Below are 27,574 nucleotides of genomic sequence, written 5' to 3'. Positions count from 1 at the left end.
AGGACGACACTGAACCCATGCTTGCCCTTGGTGTCGGGTACAATGCTGACCGGACTCAGGACCTGCTATCAGCGCCCGATGCCAAGACAGGTGGAGACCTTCTTGATGTCCGTGCACTCTCAGTGGATGCAGAAATCTGAGCAGCCAATACTGCCAATGCCAAGGTTGATGTATTGGCCTTTGATAAGCCAAAAAGCTACTCCTGTGAAACCTTCTGCGCCTGCTGAGTTCTCACTTGCATTTGTAAACAGAGAGAACAAGCAGTGGGGTCATGGCCAGGTCCAAGGCAACCCAAAGCACCAAGAGTGCTGATCCGTGAGAGAAATCACCCAATTACATTGGGTGCACCTCTTGAAACTACTGGGGATCTTCTGACACATCGAAAAAAGTATCACGACTAAATTAAAGAACTCTCAAAAATAAGGGTAGTGTTCAAAATGAGGTCAGGGCTGGAGTTAAACCGCACAGCCACACCCAAAAAAAACAAAGAAAACTTGAAAAACACTAAGAAAATAAGAGGTTTAAAGAAAAAAGTAAAACAGAAGAAAAATACTTGAAAATAAATTTTTTTTAAAAACCCAACGGCACAAGAAAAGTCTTATACACAGTGTGAGGGACAGAACACAACAACATATCCTCTCAGCTCTGCAGAAAAACTAAGACTGGGGTACCTACACTCATGCGTCAGGCTCCATCAGATGACGTCACCCAGATGTGAAAATATGAAGGCCTGCTTGTCCTCAGAAAATGCGAATTGATCATACTGCGCATCTGCCAGGAAAGCGGCACCCAACTCCAGTGACTCTGGTAGTTGCTACATGGCTCTCCCGAAGATCCAGCTCATTCAGCCCACATATCACTGAGACCCAAACTGGACTTGGGCTCCGCACAAAATGAAGAAAAACAGCCAGCAGCACTGCTTAGCTGCCTGTCCTTCAGATCCAACACTTACAGGTCTGCAACACCATGGCCACAAAGCAACTCTCGGTGGCACCCATCCCCCATGTAGGAACCCAAACCATAGAAAAACAGCAACGTAGAAAAAAAAGAAGGCAGATAAAGACCATATGGCCTATCTAGTCTGCCCATCCATTCCATCTTCTCTCCTTATCACTCCCTTAGAGATCCTATTTACTTGTCCCAAGCTCTCTTGAATTCAGATACTGTTTTTGTCTCCACTACTTCCACTGGGAGGCCGTTCCGTGAATTCACCACCCTTTCTGTGAAGAAGTATTTCCTCAGATTACTTCTGAGTCTATCCTCTTTCACCAACCAATCAACAATCAACCCCCACCCCCCCATTCAACTGCTAATGGCGCATTGTACCTCATCCAAATGTTCAGTGTGGTACAGCCAGACTAAAGGAAAGGAAATATTCAGGAATGAGTAAATTTCATCTTGAGTGGCTCACAGGTTTCTTAAGATTTACATGCACTGCCTTCTTGAAATCTTGCTACAATTTGGGCACTGTTGGAAGCAGAATACTAGGCTAGATGGATGATCGGTCTAACACAGTTTGTCTATTCTTACGTCCTTATGCACCTCTCTCTCATGCATGTTCATTGTGGATATCCTGAAAACTTGACTGGCCAGGTAGTCCCTGAGGACTGGGTAGGAAATGACTGATCTAGGTTAAGCAAAGGAGCTGTGGGAAAACTGAAAGGCAATCTTACAAGGATAACAAGAAGAAATTTAATCTTACCTGATAAATTTCTTTCTTTGAGCCCTGTCAGACTGGTCCACCCTCTTAGTTCATGTCCTTCCTATCAGCAGAAGGAGAGAGAGCAAACAAACTTATTTGTTGACATCATCCTCTTGTGCTGCAGAGGAACTTGACAGTAAACAAAAAGCTTCACATTCAAAGGTGAAAAAATAGTCTATAAAACTTCTCTTCAACCTCCACCTCATTTATTTATTCAACAGCACCCTGCTGGAGCAGATAATCAGACCAATGAACAAGTAGTACCAATGTCATCACCTTTGAAATCTGGATAGAAGTAAACCATTGGGATTGTGGCTTTCCAGGCAGGTCTCGGCCTTATACAGAAGGACTCAACGAAGTGAAATTAATCAGGTAAGACTAAATTTCTCTTTCCATTCTTACAGACCAGTTCAGGCACATGGGATGTACTAAGCTGAACCAGGATCAGGAAGGAGGAAGCCAAAGCTGCTTTCAAGATGTCAGCTTGAACTGTTGCCTCTCTCCTGACTTGCAAATCCAACCAGTAGTGCTTCAAGAATGAGAACAAGGAAGATAAGTAGTTGACTTGCAAATTTCCTCCAAAGGTACTGCCTGTACTCTGCCCAAAATGACGCCCCAGAAGAATGGCCCTTCAATCCCTCCAGAACACGAGGCCTTGTTGATAGCTAGAAACATGTCTTGGAAGCTCTCTTTCCTTTCCAAGGACCACGGAAAAGGATAAATTAAATCAGCCTAATCTGCTCAATCTATGGAAGAAATTAGTGACTTTCAGGTACCACTGCAAAACCCTGCAGATATTCTCTTCTAGAACATTCCAACTTCTTTAAGGCTGGCAGTAAAATGGCCTGATTCAAGTGGAACTGCGAAAATACCTCTGGAAGAAAAGAACTGTATGAACTATTAAACTCCTTCAAGAAAATCAAGTAGGGATTGTTCCAGAAAAGGGCCTGCAATTCTAAAATCCTTTGATGGAATGATAGCCACACAAGGGAACCCAACTTGAAAGACAGATCTTTCAGAAAGGCACCTCGAGGACCAAACTAAGATCCCACTAGGGGCCTACCAAATGTTAAAAAAAATCAGATATGTATAACACTCCTCCCCACCAGAGAAAATGCACTACAGCCAGATACGAAACATCAAAACCTCCTTGTATGGGAGCCTCTATAATACGTTATAGCTGCAATCTGAACCCTAAGCAAACTAAAGGCTAGGCCCCACTCCAGTCCCTTTGAAAAAGAGCAAAATATCAAGTATCAATATCAATGCAGCTCTTATAAACAGCTAACTTCCCTAAAAAGGGTTCAATGCAGTGTACAATAATGAATACAGAATCATCATCAATACATAACATTAATACGAAAGAAGATCATTTAACCTCTACTTGAGCCATAATTACATCTTGTAGTCGGTCAAACAGAAAAGTTTTAACCTTCTTCCAGAAAGCTTGGTAGTTTAGATTCAGTTCTGATATAAGAAGGTAAAAAAAAAAAAAAAAAAAGGATTTCAAAGAGACATATGCTGTGGAAGAAAAGCTTCCCCTTTTCTGCATCACACACCAAGTTTCCATACTCAAATACAGTAAAGAAGCAGAACTGGACAAGTAGACAAGGGTAAAGTGATGTAGACGGTAAATTAACCTTAACTGTGTTATGAGTCATCATTCAATAAAGAGATCTTGGAGTCACTGTGGATAGTATTTAAGTTTTCTACCAAGTGTATTATGGCTTTCCAAAAAAATATATATTATGGATTATTTCAAAAGGGATGGAGAACGAAACTGAGAATAAACACTATGTCTCTGAGGTGACCATGCCCTGAGTACTGTGTGCAATTCTGCTACATTTTGATGAAGTGGGAGAACCAGACCTAGAGAGGGTTCAAAGAACAGCAACTAAAATGAAAGGATGGAATGTCCCTCTTACAATGAATGGCTAAACAGCTTAGGGCTCCTTAGTTTGGAAAAGAGATGATTGAGGGGTGGTATAACAGAAATCTAATAAAATCACGAGTGGAGTGAAATGTTCAGAGGACACAACCAAAAGACTGAAAACAAATCAAACAAATTACAGAAAGTATTTCATGCAGCACTTAAGTTGTGGAGGAGTAGCCTAATGGTTAGTACAGTGAGCTGAGATCCTGGGGAACTGGGTTCAATTCCCGCTGCAGCTCCTTGTAACCCTCGGCAAGTCACTTAACCTCCCCCCCCCCCAACTCCCTGAGGTACAAAAAAACCCACCTTAGACTGTGAACCCACTAGGAAGAGAAAGTGCCTGCATATCCACTGCGAACAGCTAGTAGCGTTATAGAAATGATAAGTAGTAGTAGTATTAACATGTGTTCAAGGCACTTAACATAGTAAGGTTCTGAAAAGATTTGGACACGTTCCTGGAGGAAAAGTCTATATAAAAGTATTAGCCAGGTATATTTAGGTAAGTTTATCCCTGGACATAACTTATAAGAAATGAGGAGAAATTATGTCTTAGCTGATCATTTTCTCTCTTTTAATGACTCTTATCAAGCCATGTTAGCAGTTCCCGCGTGGCAATGCCGACAAAGCCCAGTCAAAGTAAATGCCGTACAGGAGACCGATAGCACAGTTTGATAAAAGAGGCCCTTAGACAGCTACACTGTTCCGCACAAATGGCTGTTATCCCCTCCTACTAGCAAATGGAGGTAGAGAAAAAAACTGAGGAATAAAATGGGCCCTGCTGTCGATAACTTGAGCTAAGCTTTAATAAAAGACCCCCTGAGTTTTACCAGTGACCTCACCAGTATTAGTTGGTGGTACTCCCTGGAAAGATCGACTATGCATCTGTCAAAGTAGCAGAACACATCTATGCCCCATCAATCACTGCTTCTGCAATGAACAGTAGGTGAGTATAACAGCAGAGTGGCACTCACTACTCTGCATACTCCAGGATACAGCAATATAAGCATATGCTTTGGACATGTCCTTTGACAAAACCTTTTTTGGTTGCAAGTACTCATTTATCTGTCTATGATTTTGAGTAGAAGATGGTCGCTGTCGCTCTGAGCGGACGTTCAATTGTTCTTAAACTTTCTCTCTTTGGGCCTCGGATCAGGCCTAATTTTATTTTACATAAGGCCTTTTTCCTGGCTCAAAAATGTATCTTGATGTGCTAGAGAAAGGCTGCTGCCCTATCAGTGACTGCTTGGAAGATTTTCATCTCATGGAGGATGTTGGACGGAGGTCTCCTAGGACCTGGAAAACCTTTCAACAAATTTAGTCCCCGGTGTGGGATCATTTGCCCATCTTGCGCGCTCGTAGCTACTTGTTGAACTTGTAACCTTAAGTACTTGCTTTTTGGGGGGAGGGGGGTGTCACAGTTTGGGATAATTATAATTGTGGGTTCAGACTGCTGTGAAGAATCAACATGTGTGTTCTGATCTGATTGTTCTGTATTCTATGACTGGGGAGGGGGTGGGGTAAAAATTTAAAACCAATATATTGTATTGCTTTTCAGAGTTCAATAAATAGCTGGAAGCATCGTGTAAAGACGAAGGTTGCAGTTACATAGGAGAATGGGAAAGTACATGGCAAAATCTCAGGCTGTATTGTAATGATGGGCTATATCTTTTGGCAATGGGAAAAAGAATCCTTGGGGAGAAATGCAGACAGTATGTTTCTAGACATTTAAACTAGAGGGTGGGGGTGACAAAAGGAAGAAAGGAAATTCAGAGAGTCACCCTCAGCAAAAACATGACAGCAGTAGGGTTAGTACCCATCTAGATGCACTTAACACATGGAAAGCAATGAACACAAATGCTCTTGCCTAAGTAAAAAGGTTCAAGATCTGCAAGCCCTGATATTTGAAGAAGACTTGGATATTTTTGCTATTACAGAGACATGGTTCAATGACACTCATGAACAGGATGCAACCATACCAGGTTATACTCTTTTTAGGACGCATAGGTGGAGGAGCAGTGCTGTATGTGAAAAATAATATCAGAGCGGCTGAAATGCAGGGGACCTGGGGAAAGAAAGAAGCTATATGGAAGATATAAATGCTTTCTTCCATGAATGGTGCAATATCCACTCCATTCCCAGATATACCTTCGGCAGCCAACTGCGGTCCTTCTGCAGTGGATACAGGTTCTAAGCAGCATGAAAAGCTGGCAATGGACAAAGCTATGGGGCCAGATGGAATACACCCCAGGATACTGAGAGAGCTCAGAGAAGTCCTGGCGGGACCTCTTAAGGATTTGATAGATCTTTAGAGACTGGAGAAGTTCCTCTGGACTGGAGGCGAGCTGATGTGGTCCCTCTTCAGAAAAGCAGAGACAGTGAAGAAGTGGGAAACTACAGGCTGGTAAGCCTCATGTCGGTGACAGAAAAGAATAACGGAGTCGCTGCTGAAGGAAAGGATAGTTAACTTTGTAGAAGCCAATGGATTGCAGGATCCGAGGCAAAATGGCTTTACCAAAGGAAAATCCTGCCAAACAAATCTGATTGACTTCTTTGACTGGGTGACCAAAGAACTGAATAAAGGACATGTGCTAGATGTAATCTACTTGGATTTCAGCAAAGCCTTTGATACGGTCCCTCACAGAAGACTCAAGAATAAGCGGAGAGGGCTGAACATAGGACCCAAAGTTGTGAAATGGATTGGAAACTGGTTAACCGACAGGAGACAGAGGGTGGTGGTAAATGGAATCCGCTCGGAAGAAAGGAAATGAGAGCAATGGAGTGCCTCAGGGATTGGTGCTGGGGCCAATTCTGTTTAATATATTTGTCAGAGACATTGATGGTGGGTTAGAAGGAAAAGTTTGCCTTTTTGCGGATGACACAAAGATAGCCAATAGAGTGGATACCCTGGAGAGTGTAGAAACCATGAAAAGGAATCTCCAAACATTGGAAGAATGGTCAAGAACCAGGGGTAATATGATACAGATGTTCAAATATTTAAAAGGTATTAATCTGCAAACAAACCTCTTCCAGAAATGGGAAGGTGGTAGAACTAGAAGACACGAATTGAAGTTGAAGGGGGGCCAACTTAGGAATGTCAGGAAATATTTTTTCACCAAGAGGGTGGTGGATACTTGGAATGCTCTCCCGCGGCAGGTGGTGGGAGATAAAAATCATAACGGAATTCAAAAATGTGTGGGATAAATACACAGGAATCCTGTTTAGAAGCAATCTATCCAAAGAAGCTTGGTGGAAACTAGGTGGCGACACTGGTAATTGGGAAGCAAATGGAGGAGAGGGGTGAGGCAGGGACCCGGACCCCCCGAGGTATGCCCCTAAAGATGACATCACTAGCCAAATATCCCCTATCTCAACTGGCTAGCAAGCCCAGGAGACTCCCCAAGCAAACAAATCCAGGAGCTGGTAAGGAGAAGCCCCCAACTGATGGAGATAAATACTAACTGAGAGAAGGGCTGGATGTCTGCTATCAATATACCTTCAGTTTGGCTATCTCTATTTCCACCTGCTGGTAGACGATGCAACCCACCAGTTCCTGGATTCATCTGCTGCTGGCACTAAGGAAAAGGGAATTACTAAGGTGGGAATGATAAAACAGACATGGGTACTGTACCTTGCTGCCTTAACAAATTTCATCCCTGAAGGCAGAAGCTAAAATGGTTAAAACAGTCTCAGTACAGTAGCACAGCCTGAAGCCTGACACGTGCAGGAGATGAAAACTGGAAAGACAGTCAGAGAGCTGGGCTGCTACAATTCCTTCCATCACCTTGACCAATAAGGGGATGGAAGCAACTGGCCTGTAATTGGCAACATCACTCCATGAGCCTGAGGAAGTTTTTGGAATAGGGTTTAAAATTATAGAACCCCTCTCTGCTGGGAAGAGGCCTTGAGTAAACAAGATAGATATATGTTCCCTGAGAAGTTCAATGAATAAGCTAAGGGCATTCTTCAGAAGATTACTTGAACAGGCATCAAGGATACAATGGGAAAAGAAATACTTTGAAAAGAAGAATTTAATTGCATCAGAGGAGGGTAACTGAAAAGAAAGTCAAAGTCTATCTGCAGGGATACCAGCCCAATGATCAGCCCACGACACTGGAAGAATAGCATTGTTGCCAGGGGACTGGAGAACTGTCCTCTTAATAGTTGCTATTTTCAACTCAAAGTGGGAAGCCAGTTGTTGCGCTGTAGGTTGTAATCACATTGGTAACTGTGACCTCTTTTGTGGAAAACACTCTGTGGACCAACTGATAGAGTTTGTGGATATTTAATTTAATGCCACCAATCTGTTCAGCAAAATATCCCATCGTAACCTCCCAAAGTTTATCTTTGTAATCCCTAAAAGCTCTTCTCCAAAGCGGTCTATTAACATCGGATCTACTTTTGGACCACTGCCTTTCAAGCTTTTTACAGTGTCTCTTGAGAGAGAGAGAAGGGATTGGTCAAACCAGGGAGACACTCTGCGAGAGTTGAGGCTTAATTTTAAGGGAGGCTAAGACGTCCAGAATACGTTCACAGAAGCCATCCCACTGAACTAAAAAATCTGCAGCTGTTGGCAATGGGTGTAGCGGACTACTGAATACACTGGCCCAGAAAGCAACAAAATCTATTTTGCTCCTGGGTCATTCCATGACAAGTGGTCAAAACCTTCTCACCATCATGTCTCCAATTTTGTTCAAATTTTATCTGTTGCGAGAGTCAGGTGTTAAACGAAGTTTCCCAAAATTTTAGGTCTCTAACTGCAATAGTTGCAGATCTAGACCCCCTTTTCTGAAAGGTTGTCAGTCCATGAGCGCATGACATTTACCAAAATGCCACTTTTGGGGTCTAATAAAATCCAAACACATTTATAAGAATGGCTAAAGAATTCAAATCCTGTACAGTTTTTTATGCTAATTCCGATGAAATACATTTTAACATTATGGATGCAAAATCCAGTCAAACAAGTTGACTCAAAGTGTGCATCAAAATTGGTCGCGACTCATCGGAACATATTTGGACCAATATTCAGACCGCAACAACTTCCATGCAAACAAAGATACAGACATAATACTGCCAGATTTGCAACTAACCAGCATCTATAACCGCCCTGCAGGATCTCTTCAAAGTTGGCACTGTCAGCGCAAATGGTAAAATGAACTAAAGTTCAAAGCCAATTATTAAAAAAGAGTCTGCCTGAATCAGCTTGTGAACAGTATCATCTGAAAGAGAAAATTGTGCTCTACAACACTGATATGTTTTTGTTTTGCTTCACAATCTGTGTTTGATGGAACTTCAAGGGGTGAATAGACTACATAAGTGTCAAACATTTTTTTAGACATTTGGGAAGACTATATACAAGCATTATCCCCTATGGCTCGAAGCCAAATTCTGAAGGAGAGGACTACCTAGGTATTTAAAGACTGAATACTAATATTATAAATGATGGACGGTAGTCTTAGGTTCTTTGAATATTAAGGGATGGTGAGAAGGGAGGGTTGGGTGACAGGAGGGGTATGAGTCTGAAGTTAGGACATGAATATGGGGGGGGGGGGGGAATAGAAATAAATGTTGGTTTTCTCAGGAATGGGGGGGGGGGGGGCTATAAGAATACAAGCCCTCTCGGCTGTTTCCATAAATTTTTTTTTATTGGCTTTGGTAGGATGGGTTTGGAGGGGGAAGGAGTGTGTTATGATTACAGACGTCTTGTGGTAAAGGGTTTGCTTGTATTGTGTAGGGTTTATGGGGTAGTGCTGTTGGGAATTAAATAATATTTCTGTACAATATATAGAGAGGGTGGGGAAAGGCAATGGGTAGGAGGGCTCCGAAAAATAACTGATGAAGGAATTTTCCTTTACTGTTTTTGTATAAGCTTTGACCCTTTATTTATTGTATAGCAACTGTGTTGGATGTGTTTTCTTATATTTTGTCATCAATAAAAATGTTGGAAATAAAAAAGGTTTGGGTAAGTTCCTGGATGAAAAGTCCAGGGATTGGTAGTATAAAATGTTGCTACTATTTGGGTCTCTGCCAGGTACTTGTAACCTGGACTGGCCACTGTTGGAAGCAGGATGGCAAGATGGACTATTGGTCTGACCCAGTATGGCTATTCTTATGTTCTTATCTTCCATGACGCTAAGATGGTTAAGCAGCAACCAAAATCCACTATTGTGTTTTAAAAGGTATTAAATTCCACAGTCAGATTTGAAAATTTAGCATCCAATGCTTGCACCACCACTGCAGTGATTTCCTGGATTAAAAATGTGTTACTGACTATGTTGTCTTCCGTAGCTGGTTACATCATCTTGGGCCCTTCTAAAGCTGTAAGTTTTACTTGGTCTTTATTTTTCCTCTCCATTTTCACCATGATCCCATAGCCAGCCTTTTAAATATATTTGTCCATGCACCTGAATTACATGATATGTAGGATTCCTAGAGCATGAAGTGCCAATTTTTGTCCAAAGATGCGACTGAGAGAGACTACATCCACAGCTCGAGAAACACAACTTCTCGCTACAATGCACCATGTGACCTCTGGAAAACTCAAAGTTTAATATACCTTATTCATAGAAAAGTTTCAATTGAGAAATTATGTCTTACCTGATCATTTTCTTCCGTTTAGTCAGCTACACTGTGCTGCACAAGTGGGTGTTATCCCCTCCTACCAGCAGATGGAAGTAGAGAGAAAAAAAACTGAGTTTTACCAGTACCCTCACCAGTATTAGTTAGTGGTGCTCTCTGGAAAGATCCAGTATACATCTGCCAAAGTAGCAGAAGGGCCATTTTTGTAACACACTCATACCCCATCAACCACTGCAGCTGCAATAAATCAAGGGAGTATAACACCCAGGGCTCTGTTGGAGTCCAAACAATTTTGGATGGAGTCAGAGTTGGAGTTGGTAAAAATGTACCAGAAATAAATTCTCCCTGGATCTACATTCAAAAATCTTGGGAGTAAAGTTGGATCATCTACTAACCATGCAGAACCACACCTAGTCAAATATTAAACAATCCTTCATTACACTGAGAAAATTTCAGACCCTCAAAAAATACTTCACTCTAGAAACTTTCTGACTTTTGGTCCAATCCCTAATCCTCCCCAAACTGGACTACTGCAACCTACCACTAGCTGTTTGCTCCAATTCAGTGATTCAGCGTTTACAATAAATACAGAACTCCGCAGTCAGACTAATATTCAGACTATCCTGGTTTGAATCACTTCAACCTTATCTTTCTAAACTCCACTGGCTACCAATCAGAGAAAGAACACAGTTTAAACTGGGTATCCCCAAAACACTCAACGAGGAAACTCCAGAGTACATGTCGAACTTTATATCTCTATTACAAAACCCCTCTTCAAGGCATAATATTTGCAACTTTCTTCTTCTCAAATTTCCAATGTATAAGAACCTAAGGTCAACCAAACACCTAAATTCATCCATCCAATCTATGGACCAACTCCCTGAACCCCTGAGATCGTGCTCACAGTACCTGCAATTCAGAAAGCTCCCTAAAACCTTCTTATTCGGTAAAGCAGATCTTGCTAATACCTAAGCACATGACCTCCATGAGGACACACTTAAAATCAGAAACATGTCAGTTGCTCTTTCTTCCTCTAATTCCTGGACTGATATCCCTAGATGGATCTTCATTCAAAAATTCTGGGGGTGGAGGTAGAACATTTATTGTCTATGTAGTGTCATACACAGTCTATCATCAGACACTCTTTTGTAATGCTGAGAAAGTTGAAGATTTTTAGAAAATATTTCAACTTAGAGGTTTACAGTATTTTGATTCAGTCTTTAATTCTTCCTAAACTGGATTACTGTAATCTTACATTAGCTATTTGTCCTAAATCACTTATCCACCATTTACAATTGGTCCAAAATTCTGCTGTTAGATTGATTTTTGGATTATCTTGATTTCAATCTTATTACCCCAGACTTTGTTGGTTACCTGTTGCTGAAAGAATTCAGTCTAAATTAGGTGTTTACACCTTCAAAATTCTTACTGGGGAAGTTCCCGACTATACATTAAATTTAGAGGCATATTTTCAAAGCACTTAGCATTCCAAAGTTCTATAGAAGGATACAATACTGGTAATCTTTTTCAACTAAGATTTCCAGTGTATAAGAATTTAAAAATCAATTAAACATCTCACATTGTCTATTCAATATCAGTTAGCTAACCTATGGAACCAGCTTCTGTTGTTTTTGAGGTCTTGTACTCATTATCTTCAATTTAGAGAACATTTAAAAGCTCTTTTATTCTGCAAGGCAGATTTATTCATTGCTTAATACATGTTACTAGTTTGTTTTAACTATTTGTAGCTCCTGGATAGACTGGTCCAGCACTTGATTACTGAATCTATCCTTGAATTGAAAAAGTACAGGTGGAATACAAGAACTGGCATAACATAAAGGTCATTATCAATCACCTGCCAGTCTGAAACTTCAAAATTACTTCAGAGTTATAGGCTTTTAATTTTAAATACCAAACAGTTACAGTTAACAGTAAGGCATTATGTTTAGCCAGAATGTCTCCTGCTTTTGGGCCCAACAGTACAAGGAGTTGAAATCACCAGCATCAAGAAAAACTGTCAAACTTCCAGCTGGTCAAAGGGTAAGAATATGGGTCCCTGAAGGATTCTGTATTCAGATGCTATGGGCCAAGAGACTTTGTTACCCTAACCCTGTGCACTTGTTTAGTAAGGAATAAGGTAAAGCATTTAAATGTCAATCAAGTTGGTATTTGACACAGTTACTACCGTTGCTAACAAATCAATAAGATGAGGATGGTGAAGTTATTAAGAGCTTACCAAAAAAAAATCTTTTGTATTTCAATAATTTAGCATTTTTAAAAACTCTTTTAATCTAAAGGAAAATACAACTCTGTCTCTTTATGAATCTGCTAAAGCTCGGCAGACAGGTAAACCGGGATATAAATACTGAACTAAAGATAAGACAATCCAATGTATGTAAAGATAAAATAGGACAAAATTGTACTTTGCTTTAAAGTTTGATGATAAGGTGGGGTATAAATGCTATAAATGAATACATAAATTACTTATGTGTCCTGCCACCTTCACTCCTGTAATGGAGAGAATGCACCCTGCATTTTTCAGAAGTGGGGTTCATGCTTTCAATTTATTCTATAGGTTTTGCTTTGAGCAGAAATAATCTGAAAAAGGAACCTGCAGAACATGGAGATATGTGAAAAACAAGCTTCATGGCATATCTGGAGCTACAGCACATTTAGGGCTGTGTTTGTGTTTTTAACGCACATTAATGGTTGACGCGCGTTAAACGCTAATGCACCCATAAGAATGTATTGGTGCATTAGTGTTTAACACGCCTTAACTATAAAGGCGCGTTAAAAACGCTAACGCACATTAGTAAACGTACCCCTTAAGAAAGATGCTTGATTTACAGTTTTTGTATCACTCAAAAAAAAAAATCATGCAAGCTGAGATTTACCAATAATCTGTGATCCTCCAGTACAACAGCTTCATCTTACATGACAAAACATTACGTTTGTTTTATTCATTATTTCACTGTCCTCCCAACACAGCCCAGAACAGGTTACAAAAACACAGAGGTAATCAGGTCGACAAAGAAATCAAAACAAAATTACAAAACAAACAATCGATAAATAAATTAGGCGGTCATAAAAACAGCAAATAAACAACACTAAAAACAGCAAAACCTTAATGAAACAATACATTTTTTACTGCTTTCCTAAATCCCCATAAAGGGAAAGGGGATGGATTTGATATAATGCCTTCCTGTGGTTTACATATTATTTACATTACTTATTTTGTAACTGGAACAATGGAGGGTTAAGTGACTTGTCCAGAATCACAAAGGGGCTGCAGAGGGAATTGAACCTGGTTTCCCTGGTTCTCAGACCACTTCACTAAACATTAAGCTACTCCTCCACTCCATCAACAAATCTACACGATAAAGGGTTCTTATTCCAGGAAAAAAAAATGGTAATATGCACAAGAAGGTGCCCATTCAAGGCGTAAAGATCTGGCCAGAGGCAGAACAAAAAGTCTCGCCCCTTCAGAACATAAAGGCCAGTTGCTCATTATGTTCCTAATCTTCTTCAACAAGTATCCTAAGCTGTCCTATGAAAAATCTTAAAATGCATAACCAACAGTTTGAAAATATGTTTTTCAACAGTTAACTTAATACAATGTGACAACAATTGGTGTATCTTGCTAAAGATAGCTACAAAAATGGTATGAGATTTGCGTTGCAAACCGTACGAGGAGAGACTTGCTGACCTGAACATGTATACCTTGGAGGAAAGGAGAAACGGGGTGAGATGATACAGACGTTCAAATATTTGAAAGATATTAATCTGCAAATAAACCTTCTCCGGAGACGGGAAGGCGGTAGAACTAGAGGACTTGAATTGAGGTTGAAGGGGTCAGACTCAAGACTAATGTCTGGAAATATTTTTTCACGGAGAGGGTGGTTGATACGTAGAATGCCCTCCTGCGGGAGGTGGTGGAGATGAAAATGGTAATGGAATTCAAACATGCGTGGGATAAACACAGAGGAATCCTGTTTTGAAGGAATGGATCCGTGGAATCTTAGAGGGAATTAGGTAGCAACGCCAGTAATTGGAAAACAAAACCGTTGCTGGGCAGACTTCTACAGTCTGTGTACGGAGAATGACAAGGCCAAATCAAACTCAGGTATACATATAAAGTTTCACATACCATGTAAAATGAGTTTATCTTGTTGGGCAGACTGGATGGACCGTACAGGTCCTTATTTGCCATCAGACGCATTCCAACTAAAACTAAACGCAGAAAAAACACAGTGTCTCATCCTGTCCTCACAGTACAACACACACAAACCCAATACCATAAACATCCCAAATTACACCCTCCCGGTCTCAGACAGCCTGAAAATTCTGGGAGTCACAATTGACCGAAATCTCACACTCGAAGATCATGCAAAAAATACAGCAAAGAAAATGTTCTACTCAATGTGGAAACTTAAAAGAATCAAACCATTCTTCCCAAGGGATGTATTCCGCAGCCTAGTACAATCAATGGTGCTAACTCATCTAGACTACTGCAATTCCATCTACGCCGGATGCAAAGAACAAATCATTAAGAAGCTCCAAACCACTCAAAACACAGCAGCCAGACTCATATTTGGGAAAACGAAATACGAAAGCGCCAAACCCCTAAGAGAAAAACTACACTGGCTCCCATTAAAGGAACGAATTGCGTTCAAAGTGTGCACCCTGGTCCACAAAATTATTTACGGGGAAGCCCCGACCTATATGTCAGAACTTATAGACTTGCCTATCAGGAATGCAAAAAGATCATCACACACATTCCTCAATCTCTACTACCCTAACTGCAAAGGGCTAAAATATAAATCCACATAAGCGACTAGCTTCTCATACATCTGCACGCAGCTATGGAACGCACTACCGAAAGCCATAAAAACAACGCAAGACTTAACCATCTTCCGAAGGCTTTTGAAAACAGATCTTTTCAAGAAGGCATACCATAAACACCCATCCTAAATACCAAACAATAACACTATACATGATCTACACAAAACTGAAATCTTATCACACGACTGATTAACCCTCTTTGATATTAATGATCAAGCACTACCACCTTAAACCTTATGTCAAACAAGGTCTCTCTATAGTTGAGGACTGTAATGTATAATGTATGTTATAAACCAATTTATTACTCAGGAACCTTCATGCAATACCATAATGTATCCTTCTTTACCATGTATGTATGCACATGATATATATATATACACCATGATCTGGTGCATATATGTTATTTTCCATGTATGTTACTAAGTATGTATGCACCTTAACGTAATACCTTTTGTAATGCTGCTACCCGGAAATGGCAACTTATGCTACAAAATGGACTCTTCCCAAAGGAGAAAGGAAACATTCTACTTACCCCCATACCCAAAGATGCAAAAAAAAATTCGAGTGAATTAACCAACTATAGACCAGTAGCATCCATTCCCTTAATAACCAAAATAACAGAAGGGATGGTAACCAAACAACGCACAGACTATCTAAACAAGTTCTCAATACTGTACGACTCCCAGTGAGGATTTCGCTCAAATCACAGTACTGAAACAGTACTAGTTACGCTCATGACTAAATTCAAACAAACAATTGCAACCGGCAAGAATATATTACTTCTACAATTCGACATGTCAAGCACCTTCGACATGGTTGATCATGGAATCCTACTACACATCCTTGAATACTTCGGTATCGGAGGCAACGTTCTTAATTGGTTTAAAGGATTCCTAACCACACGCTCATATCAAGTGACATCAAATTCGATCACATCAGCCACATGGACACCTGAATGTGGAGTTCCACAGGAATCTCCCCTCTCACCGACTATATTCAACCTAATGATGACACCCTTGGCTAAACTACTATCAACTCAAAACCTCAACCCATACATTTACGCTGATGATGTAACGGTCTACATCCCATTCAAACAAGACCTAAAAGAAATTTCCAATGACATCAACCAAAGTCTACATATCATGCACTCCTAGGCAGATGCCTTTCAGCTAAAACTCAATGGAGAAAAAAACCCAATGCCTAATACTCACCTCTCAACACAACACGAGCAAATTCACCACTATCAACACACCAAAACTAAATCTACCAATTTCGGAAACCCTGAAAATTCTTGGAGTTACCATTGATCGGCACCTAACACTTGAGAATCATGCGAAAAACACAACCAAAAAGATGTTCCACTCAATGTGGAAATTAAAAAGAGTAAGACCATTCTTCCCTAGGACCGTCTTCCGGAATCTGGTACAATCATTAGTACTCAGTCATCTGGACTACTGCAACTCACTCTACACTGGCTGCAAAGAGCAAATACTCAAAAAACTCCAAACAGCCCAGAACACGGCAGCCAGAATAATATTTGGTAAATCAAAATACAAAAGTGCAAAACCCCTACGAGAGAAACTACACTGGCTCCCACTCAAAGAATGCATCACGTTCAAAGTATATACCCTAGTACATAAAATCATCCATGGCGATGCCCCAGCCTACATGTCAGACCTGATAGACCTACCACCCAGGAATGCTAAAAAACCATCTCGCACATTCCTTAATCTTCATTTACCCAACTGTAAAGGTCTAAAATACAAATTAATGCACGCATCAACCTTTTCCTATATGAGCACGCAATTTTGGAACGCATTGCCACGCAACCTAAAAGCGACCTATGAACTGACTAACTTCCGTAAACTACTAAAGACTCATCTCTTCGACAAGATATACCACAAAGATCAAAACATGTGATTCTCCCACATATATCCAGAAATGTTAATAATGCCTTCTGTTATATTACTATCATGTATTCCATTACCTTGCAAACCAAAATCCTTCTATAACACCAATTATCTATTCTCTTCTCAATTCCATTATACATGATGTATTGTAAGCCACATTGAGCCTGCAAAGAGGTGGGAAAACGTGAGATACAAATGCAATAAATAAAAAATAAATAAAATAAAAATAAACCGCCATTACGGCAAATGTAAGCCACATTGAGCCTGCAAATTGGTGGGAAAATGTATTTGCAGGCTCAATGTGCCTTACATAGTACTGTCAAGAGCGTTACACGATTCCGGTATGAACTAATACAAGTATGAACAATTACAAGGTGATATTGTGGTAGAAAGAGGTACATGTGTAGTAAATACTATATTTACTATGTTACTATATCCCAACAGAATCGTGCAGTGGCATTCTGAACCTGCTGTAATCGGTTTCAGCTCTTAGCAGGTAATCCCTGGAATAGAGCATTACAGTAGTCTATCCGTGATATAATATAGGCATAGAGCAACTTAGCCAAATTAGACTGAAAAAAGTAGAAATATACCTATTTAAGAAGTAGCAGATATATGATTTTCAAAAATTAATCTAGCATTGTTATACCCCCTAAGCTATGGGCTTCATCCTTTGGGAATAACATCATTCCATTCCACAATAAACTAGGACACCAATAAGTAAAAACCTCTCTGAATTCACAGAACTTCTGTCTTTGAGAGATTTAGTCGAAGCCTATTTAAGGTCATCCAACTCTTGATTTGATAAACAATTCGAAATTTCTCTATCACGAGAAGAGGCCAAAGGAACACAATTACGAATAAAAATCCCATATTTTATTGCAATTTCAACAACGGGTCTTGCATAAAGATTAAAAAGCAATGGTGATAAAAAGAGTACCTTGAGGAACTCCAGACAGCAAGACTACTACTACTAATCATTTCTATAATGCTACTAGATGTACGAGCGCTGTACACATTATATACAGTACTTTTTCTGTCCCTAAAGGGCTCACACTCTTAAAAGTTTTTGTAGCTGAGGCAATGGAGGGTTAAGTGACTTGCCCAAGGTCACAAGGAGCTGCAGTGGGCACTGAACCCAGGTTGCAAGGATCAATGCCTGCTGCACTAACCATTAGCATACTCCTTCACTCCTAGGGGCCCTGTTTACTAAGCAATGCTGTAGGTGTGCAAACTTTTTAGAACATGCTAATGAAAAACACCCATAGGAATATAATGGGTGTCTCTATCATTAGTGCGCCTACAGCACAGCTTAGTAAACATGGCTCTAGGTTTTGAGGCAGTGACTCGCACCAACACAATTTAATATCTAACTTCTAAAAATGGTCTGAACCAGGATAATGCAACATCAATCACTCCAATCTGAGACAATATGATGGATTTATCATTGATATCAAAAGCCAAACTCAAATCCAACAATACCAGCAGAACATGTAGGGTCAGTTTCCTTACCTAGTCCAACACTGGTTCTAGGTCACTTCCCACTCAGCAATTCCCATCTGGAAAATTACCACCTAACCAATTTCCACCCTTAACAATTATGAAGCACCACAGTCTGAAATGTATCTCTTTCCCTTTCCCCTTCCAGATCGTTTGGGTGGGGGCAATGCCCTTCCACACCCCCCATAAATATTATCTTTAACACTCCACACCAAAATTTTGTTAACATAATCCAAAATCCAAATTAATAAAGAGCATAAAATATCAAACATATAAACGGCGAGTGACCGTACTCACTCGCAAATGCGCAGTAGAGACTTCCCTCTCTGCCCCGCCCCCGCTTCAATACGTGATGATGGGGGCGGGACAGAGAGGGAAGTCTCTACTGGCATGCTGCACACGTCGGAACCGCTCCCCCTCCCCCGGAGTCGCCGCCGCCCCTCCATCTGGCCTGAGCACTGTGAACTTACATCAGCACGCAGCAGCAGGCACATCAGCAAAGCTGCCGTCGGACTTCCTTCTCTGCCTTTGTCCCGCCCTCGCCGACGTTACGTCACACGAGGGCGGGACACAGGCAGAGAAGGAAGCCCGTCCCGACGGCAGCTTTGCTGATGTGCCTGCTGCTGCGTGCTGATGTAAGTTCACAGTGCTCAGGCCAGATGGAGGGGCGGCGACTCCGGGGGGGGGGGGGGGGGTCGGAAACCCACCGATTCCAAAAGTAGCCCGTTTTCACGAGCTCAACGGCTAGTTATATATATATATACAAAAAATATTACACAAAATATTAGCAACTCATCCACGGCACACAACACTTCTCACAAAAAAACAGAATGCATAAGAAGAAAAAACAAACAAACGAACAACAGAACACCAACACAAGAAAAAACAACAAAACCTACATGCCGCTAAAAAATAGCCGGGGAATACAGTCCTAAGGGGAGAATTGTCCAGGTGGGAATTGGTGGGTGAGAACTGTCCAGTGGGAACTGTCTGGGTGGCAACTAGCCGAATACTCCAACATCCATCAAATCTGACACAAACAACAGGTAACTGCTAACCCCCTTTTCTAAAGTCTACGGAACAGTTCATTGTTCTTTACCTTTCTTTGTACCTGTTTTTATAATGTTACTTAATTCTATTCGTATTAATTTTATACACCACTTTGGGTGATTGCTGTAAAATTGGAGGAGTGGTGCATAAAATAATGGTAAACAATCCTGATTCTTAATAATCAATTTATAACATGTATTAAGCAGGCTAGCTGTACAGAAACAGGGGCCAAGTAGACAAATGCCTATGGACAGCTGCTCTCTGTGATGCACTGCCAAGCCATCTTTTGGGTAGAGGGGAGAAGGGGTAGCTCGATTGTCCAAATGCCTCAGGGCAGCCAAGGTTATAATGCACTTCCAACAGAAAGCATATGAGAATAATGGAAGAAATTAAGCAGAATCCATGCATTAAAACAAAGCTCCCCCATCCCAGGAACAGAAGGAAAGCTGACATGCCAGCCTTACAGAGGTGTATTTTCAAAGCACTTAGATTTACAAAGTTACATCGTAACCTATGGAACTTTGTTAAGTCTACAGGTACTTTGAAAATGAGCCTCATAGCGTACGAGGAATTCCAGTCTCCTCCTCCCCCCTCCCCAAATAAAATCATTTAAAGCTGAACTACAAAACTTAACCTATAGCGAACAGAACTTTTCCAAACTAGACTATTTTAAGAATCACTTCATCAAGGGCAGATATGTGAACACCTAAACAGGAACTCAGAACATTAGTATAAAAATCCAACCACAACCTCAAGAAGATGAATACTCATGTGAGCATGTAATGTAACTAATTACCCTACAAGGAAGGACCCAATCAAACCCGACTAGAACAACCTTTAGAGAAACCAAGGCAACACACACTCACATACATTGCAATCATTAGAGTACAGTACTGCCTCTTGCTCCAATAACTGACAGCTGTCATTGTGGGAGATGCCAAAAGAACATTCTTGCTGGTTCCTAGGCAAAGACAGCGTCCTCCTCCTCCTCCTCCTCCTCCTCCCCCTTCATCCTCACCTCAGAGAAAGGCAATCTGAACAAGACCAGTGAAGGCAAAGGACTCAGGTACTATATCAAATCAATAACCCCGATGGCCACAGCAAAACACCTCCATTAAAACATTTTTTTGTCAAACAGCTGAGAAGCAAATCATCATCATCTAATGATCTGACATCTGAAATTAAAAGGAACAAGGCTTCTCAAGACAGCTACAGTAAAATGAAGGAGCAGAAAAACCAACCCTCATTCACTGCTCCTTCACTGTAGTAAGTAAAACAGGAGACACAGAGCCGCCTACCCACCTCTGTGTCTAATAGCCGTTCTCTTAAAATTGCCCTGCGTCTGCTTCCAGAAAAAATCCTGCTGCTTTGTTTTTTTAATAATGTAAAGACAAATCCCAGGAGATAGGGTTTAACACTGCCTAACATTCAGCTCAACCACCACAGAATAGGTTATGTTTAGGAATGACATGGGAAGGAGGGGGTATGAGAAGAAATCTCAACATTGAACGTCTGTTTTTATCCTGGTGTCCCATCTAAGAAAGATGTTTTGTAGCAAAAGCAGTGCAACAATTTTAAGTGCAAAGTAATACCCAGGGGACAGGAGAAAAGGTTCAGCTGAACTTGGGCACTAACCCTGCCACAGGTATGTGGGACCCAACTGAAAGTCAGAGAGGGGATTACAGAAAGGGGAAGCGGTGAGGAGAGGGGTAATGAGGAGCTGCAGGAGACCACATGATGTTATCAGTTGCTGAAGGTGGTTAAGGGCCAAATCTGAGAAATCAACGAGAATCTGGGGCTGGGAATGACAGATAAGAGAATAGACAGGTAAGTAAAGGAGGAAGACAAGGTGGACAAAGCTGGGTTCACTGTTGAAAAGTGGGGACAAAGGAGTAAGGGGTCCTGAAAAATGGCCTGCGCTGATGTAAGATGCGTGTATTGGACGCACAGATATCCATTTTTCAGCACACCTGTGAAAAAGGCCTTTTTTTTTCAGCTGAAAATAGCCGTGTGGCAAAATAAAAATTGGCGCACGCCCATTTTGGGCCTGTGATCTTACCGGCATCCATTGACTTAGCAGTAAGGTCTCACATGTTAACCAGGCAGTAATTGTCAGTGCGCATACACTGCTGATTATCAGCTGGTTAGCACCGTATGCTGGAAATTTTCTGGTGCACGTAAAAAACCCAAACTACTGCCGAGGCCACGCGATAGCTTCGAACTGGCGCACATTAGGCACGCGTAGGTGCCTACGTGGATCAGTAAAAGGGCCCCTAAGAGAAGAAGATGGGGAATGAGGAAGGCATGAGGGATGCCAGTAAAGCTGGAAGGGGACCTAGGATTTGAGAAGAAGGGAGAAGTATGAAAGGATGGGGGGGAATTAGGAAGAAGTGAAACAGGAAGGGCTGAGGGTGTGGCGTGGATAAGGGAACTAGGGAGGGAGATGGGATGAGGAGGTGAGGGGATGGATGGATTGGTGGGATGGGGATGAGGAATAAGTAAAATAGCAAGGAGATTGGGACGGGGGGGGGGGGGTAAGTGAGAGGTTGGCTGGTAAACAGGGAGAGGGGGATATTTGGGGATGAGGGATAAGTGAAATAGGAGGGAGGTGGGGTCAGGGAGTAAGTGAGGGTGGATTGGTGCTGAGGAGGGAGAGATGGGGGAGGGGAAGGCTGGTGAGATGAGGAATAAGTGAGGGGGGGAGGGGGAGATTAGATAATGGAGGAATGGCGGGCGGGCGGTGGGGGAGGGAAGGTTTCTGCACCGCGGCCTCCTCCTCCTCCTCCTGTCTAGGCCTCACCTGGCGGCTGCAGCGGCCTCTCCGGCTCCTCGTTGTCGGACGACGGCGGCGGCGACGCTGCTGTTCCTCGTTGTCCGCCGCCTCCTCGCGCCGCCGTCGCGGGCGGCGGGGAGCTCCGGGAGCGGGAGGGGCTGAGGGGCGGGAAGGGGGCGGCGCGTCTGGCGCGAGGTAGCGGGCGCGCGAGCGCAGACACTGCGGTAGACAGCCGGCACCAGCACCGGCGGCGACACACAAACAATGACGCTGATTGGACGAGTGCCAACGAATCGGGTCCGCCCAGTGGGCAGCTGGTGAAGCTGATAGGCCAGAGTAAAACCCCGCCTCCTGTTCCCTTCTCGCCATCCTGCTGATTGACTGCGCCTAGCTCCAATGAACGTGCGGGGCACACGGCGGACTTGCGCCCGCCTCTTTGAAACCCGTGGGCCGCCAAGACTTCATTGGTGGGAACAGCTGCCACTCACCCGGCATGCAAATTGCCTTTCCGCCTCTGGCGCTCAGTAGTGAGCTGCAGGTGATTGACACGGGCCCGGCGTGGAAGTGGCGGCTAGTACTAGGTGGGAGGGGACTGGCACTTTGAGTGACGCTTGCGCCAGCCAATGAATGCTGGCGCGAGCTGAGGGAACGCGGCGCGCGGGGACCGGCTTCCGCTGTTGCTGCTGCTGAGGTAGGAGCGTGGCGCGTGCGTTCACTGTACACAGCGCTGTCTCCCGCTCCAGAGGGAAACGGTCTTCGCCAACGAAAGAGGCGGGAAAAGTTGCTTAGCGTTAGGAGTAGTTGACAGAAGGGAAGATGGTCTCCTTTCGGCACAAGGTCTGGGTAAGAATCCTCTGGGCTTTACCGACCTAAGAAGAAAAGCCCGGCCCAGACTCTAGACTAGAGCAGGGCAGGATTTCCCCAATGAATATGCATGAGGACCATTTGCATACAATGGAGGCGGGGCCTGCAAATAAATCTCCTACAACGTCATTGGGGAAATCCTGAAAACCCAGCTGGGCTGTGGCCTTGGAACCCCCACCCCACCCCCGCTCTGGAGCAGTAACTGACTGGGGGGGGGGGGGGGGGGAGGGATTGTAAATCCCTAATAAACTTTTCAAAAGAATAAATTATTTTAGAATTTTTCATTCTTAGAAATGTTATTAAATTTGAAGAACAGGGGTAGGAAATACAAATTATTTTATTTGTGGCATTTATACCCCATGCTTTCCCGCTCAAATAGCAGGTTCAGTGCTATTACAAAAAATAATCAGGTAATCACCCCAAAGAATAACAGTGCACAGGTAATAGAGGGAGGCAGGAGGAGGATAGGGGGAAACAATTATTAAGCAACTCCAACCTGCCCAAAACACCGCAGCCAGACTCATACTTGGAATAACAAGATACGAAAGCGCCAAACCCCTACGAGAAAAACTACATTGGCTCCCAATCAAAGAAAGAATGGCATTCAAAATCTGCACCCTGGTTCATAAAATAATTCACGGCGAGGCCCCGGTCTACATGTCAGACCTCATAGACTTACCAACCAGGAACACAAAAAGGTCAGCACGCACATTTATTGATTGATTGCATTTGTAGCCCACATTTTCCCACCTCTTTGCAGGCTCAATGTGGCTTACAATACATCGTGAATAGTGGAAATACATTAGAAAATAGATATTTAGTGGTACAGAAGGATCTTTGGCAACATGATAAAGAAAAACATTCCTGAATCTCCACTACCTCAGTTACAAAGGACTAAAATATAACATATGCATCCAGCTTCTCCTACATAAGCACGCCACTATGGAATGCACTACCAAACGTCATGAAAACAATGCACAACCATTAAAAACCAACTTGTTCAAAAAGGCATACCATAACAATCCAACCTGAACCCTGCAACACAACGAAACTTATAGCAGAACTGGACAAAACTTAACTGTTTCTCCTTGACTACCTAATTTACTCTGTCACTTACGAACTAAGGCAAAACCACTCTATTTCTCATACCGGAATTGGCGATCGCCATCACGGTACTATCATTATTTTCGAAAGAGAAAGACGCCCATATTTCGACCCAAATCGGGAGATGGGCGCCTCTCTCTCATGGGTGCCCAAATCGGTATAATCGAAAGCCGATTTTGGGTGCCTCCAACTGCAGTCTGTCGCGGGAACGAACAAAGTTGACGGGGGCGTGTGTAGGCGTGGTGAAGACGGAACTGGGGCGTGTTTATCGGCCGAGGAGAGATGGGCGTGCTCGGCCGATAATGGAAAAAAGAAGGGCACCAGAAGCAAGAATTTGGGTCACTTTTTCTGGACCCTTTTTTTTCACGAACAAGTCCCCAAAAAGTGCCCCAACTGCCCAGATGACCACCGGAGGGAATCGGGGATGACCTCCCCTGACTCCCCCAGTGGTCACTAACCCCCTCCCACCAAAAAAAAAAGAACTTTAAAGACTTTTTTTTCCAGCTTGTATGCCAGCCTCAGATGTCATGTCATCCATCACAGCAGTATGCAGGTCCCTGGAGCAGTTGTTAGTGGGTGCAGTGGACTTCAGGCAGGTGGACCCAGGCCCACCCCCCCCCCCCACCTGTTACACTTGTGCTGGTAAATGGGAGCCCTCCAAACCGCCCCCAAAACCCACTGTACGCAGTTATGGAATGCATTACCTACAGACTTAAAAGCAATCAACAAAAAAGCAAGGCGCAGTGCCCCGTAGGGTGCACGGAGCCAAAAATAACATGGCGCCGTGCCCCGACGGGCATGCGCTACAAGGCCAGCCGGGAACGAGCGAGGTGGGGGAAGGGGCAGGACCCCGACACTCATGGCTCCCTGCTGGCCATAGGAGGGGCTACCCAAAAGGGGTTAAAAGCTCCGGAAGAGGGTAGGAACGGCCTCTTCGGTGGCCAGGGCAGCGGTCGAAAATCTCTGAAAACATACTTCTTCAACAAGGCCTACAATGAGAGCCTATTACCTTAATGTCACCTCACCAGCCCACTCAATTATGAACACCCACCTTCTATAACTACCCCAATCACGCCCTTCCTTCTTCTCTCTCCCCTTCCATTGATCGATAAACAATACTAACTGTATCTGATATCATGTAATGACAATGTTAACAAATCTATGTAAGCCACATTGAGCCTGCAAATAGGTAGGGAATGTGGGATACAAATGCAATAAGTAATAATAATAATAATCTAGGTGCCCCCCCTTCAGCCATAAGTACTATGGTAATGGTGTAGAGTGCTGGGGAGTGGGTTTTGGGGGGATTTGGGGGGCTCAGCACCTAAGGTAATGGAGCTATGGACTTCGGAGGTATTTTAATTTTTTTTTTTTTTTACAAGTGCCCCCTAGGGTGCCCAGTTCGTGTCCTGGCATGTGAGGGGGACCAGTGCACTACGAATCCTGGCCCCTCCCACAACCAAATGCCTTGGAGTTATTCGTTTTTGAGCTGGGCGCCTTCGGTTTCCATTATCGCTGAAAACCGATACTGCCCAGCTCAAATCCGCACAAATCCAATGCATTTGCCCGGCACCAACCGTATTATCGAAACAAAAGATGGACACTTATCTTTTTCGAAAATACGGTCTGCCCCGCCCCTTCGCGGACCCACCCATGGAGATGGGCATTCGATTATGCCCCTCTATGTAAGCCACATTGAGCCTACAAATAGGTGAGAAAATGTGGGATACAAATGCAACTAACAAAATAAATAAATAAACTGGGTGTGTGTTTGAACAGACCCATAAAGAAGCTGCCAGTTAGAACCAAGCAGCCTAAAGAAGCTTGATTGCTCTTTTTCAACTGAGGCTCCTACTTTCTTCTTTGAGGATTATTTAATCCCTAGCAACAGATACTTGTGGTTAGAGCGACTCAGATTGTTGTGACCCCTGATGCAGGCGGTGACACCATGTTGAGTAGACCGTTTTGGGGACTGGTTCTTGTACAAACCTAAAGTTCTAGGTTTTTACTAGAATAAATAGTTTGTCAATTCTTGAGTCCTAGCTTCCATATTTTTTTATTTTTTGGTCCTCCCCCATCTTTTTTTCATTTGCAGTTTATTGTAGAGGATTTTTTTTTCTTTTTTTGGTGTTTTGCAGTGAGCTGACAACCAGAGAGGGTGGACATATCGTTTTTACCCTGCAAGGCATCTGCCACAGATGCCACAGGTACCTGCCCAAGTACTGTGGTTAAGCAAACATTTACAAAGCTTTTTTTTTGTAAATATTCACAAAGGGAAGAAGCAAAAGGAAATGATACTTAGCTTTCTTTGGTGCTTCTGACAGGATGTGGACAGAGTGGAGGCAGTACCAGACCTGCAGAGAACTGTGTGAGGTACCTTTACAACTGAGTAAATTTCATGGATGCAAAATTCTCTGCATTTAGTATTAACACAGACACACTTATGGCAGTGCACTTCCTTCCAACCCCAAATTCACATACTGTCACTTTCCAGACACATACGTGCTGCTTCTGCTGTTTATATGCCGAGCCAGTCTTCTCATCACCCCCGTAGTGGCTTGATGGGTGAGGACAGCACTCCTGCCCCCCCCTTCCTGACTCACTGTTTGCCTGCCCAACACCCCCCCCCCCCCCCCCCCCGCATGTACCTGAACTGGTGGGGTCCTTAAGGCCTACCAGTGGAAGTCTTCCTGCCCACGTTCTTTCCCATCCACTGCCCCCCCCCATGGAATACTAGGTTTTTATACAACTGAGCATGCCTGAGGGAAGCCTCCCCCTCATATACTCAGTTGTACTACTACTACTAATCATTTCTATAGCGCTACTAGATGTACAGAGCGCTGTACACTTTATATGCAGGTACTTTATCCCTAGAGGGCTCACAATCTGTGTGGTGCAATGGAGGGTTAAGTGCCTTGGCCAAAGTCACAAGGAGCTGCAGTGGGGATTGAACGCAGGTTGCCAGGCTCAAAGCCTGCTGCACTAACCATATTAGGCTATTCCTCCACTCCAAAAACCCAGCATTGCACGGGGGGGGGGGGGGGAGGGGGCAGTAGGTGGCACAGCACACACACGGGCAGGAAAGCTTCCACTGGCAGGGCTTGGGGACCCCTTCCAGCCAATTGCCTGAATTGTGATGGGGAGCCCGGGACACCCACCACACCCCCACCATGACAGCACCTGGGGCACCCCCCTCCCCCCCCCCCCTACTATGCCAATGCCCTTACCACAATAAAATCGGTTAGTGATTGCACAGCTGAATCAGCATTTTTTAATTTGACCCCTGCCCTCTGGCATTCTGTTCCCAATTATCTCTGTCT

General features: G+C 43.1%; 1 protein-coding gene and 1 long non-coding RNA gene across 3 annotated transcripts in view; one reads left to right on the top strand and one right to left on the bottom strand.

The window, feature by feature from the left end:
• GATAD2B (GATA zinc finger domain containing 2B) overlaps positions 1-22,517 on the bottom strand; it is a 72,141-nt gene extending 49,624 nt beyond the window's left edge. Inside the window, exons 1-2 of one of the 2 annotated variants that reach the window (XM_030187189.1) lie at positions 22,314-22,517; positions 1,703-1,763 (exon numbers count right to left, since the gene is read on the bottom strand). The gene's annotated coding sequence lies outside the window, so the exon portion shown is untranslated. The remainder of the gene's footprint in view (positions 1-1,702; positions 1,764-22,313) is intronic. The other variant, XM_030187188.1, reaches the window with a different exon arrangement.
• A 466-nt stretch (positions 22,518-22,983) lies between these two features.
• LOC115457496 lies at positions 22,984-26,631 on the top strand. Its single transcript, XR_003939967.1, has 3 exons — positions 22,984-23,129; positions 26,393-26,461; positions 26,579-26,631. It is a non-coding gene; the product is annotated as an uncharacterized LOC115457496 (long non-coding RNA).
• The last annotated feature ends 943 nt before the right edge of the window (positions 26,632-27,574 follow it).

The sequence above is a fragment of the Microcaecilia unicolor genome, chromosome 14, assembly GCF_901765095.1.
Source record: "Microcaecilia unicolor chromosome 14, aMicUni1.1, whole genome shotgun sequence".
NCBI classification, from domain to species: domain Eukaryota; kingdom Metazoa; phylum Chordata; class Amphibia; order Gymnophiona; family Siphonopidae; genus Microcaecilia; species Microcaecilia unicolor.
This window is presented reverse-complemented; position numbering and strand designations above follow the sequence as displayed.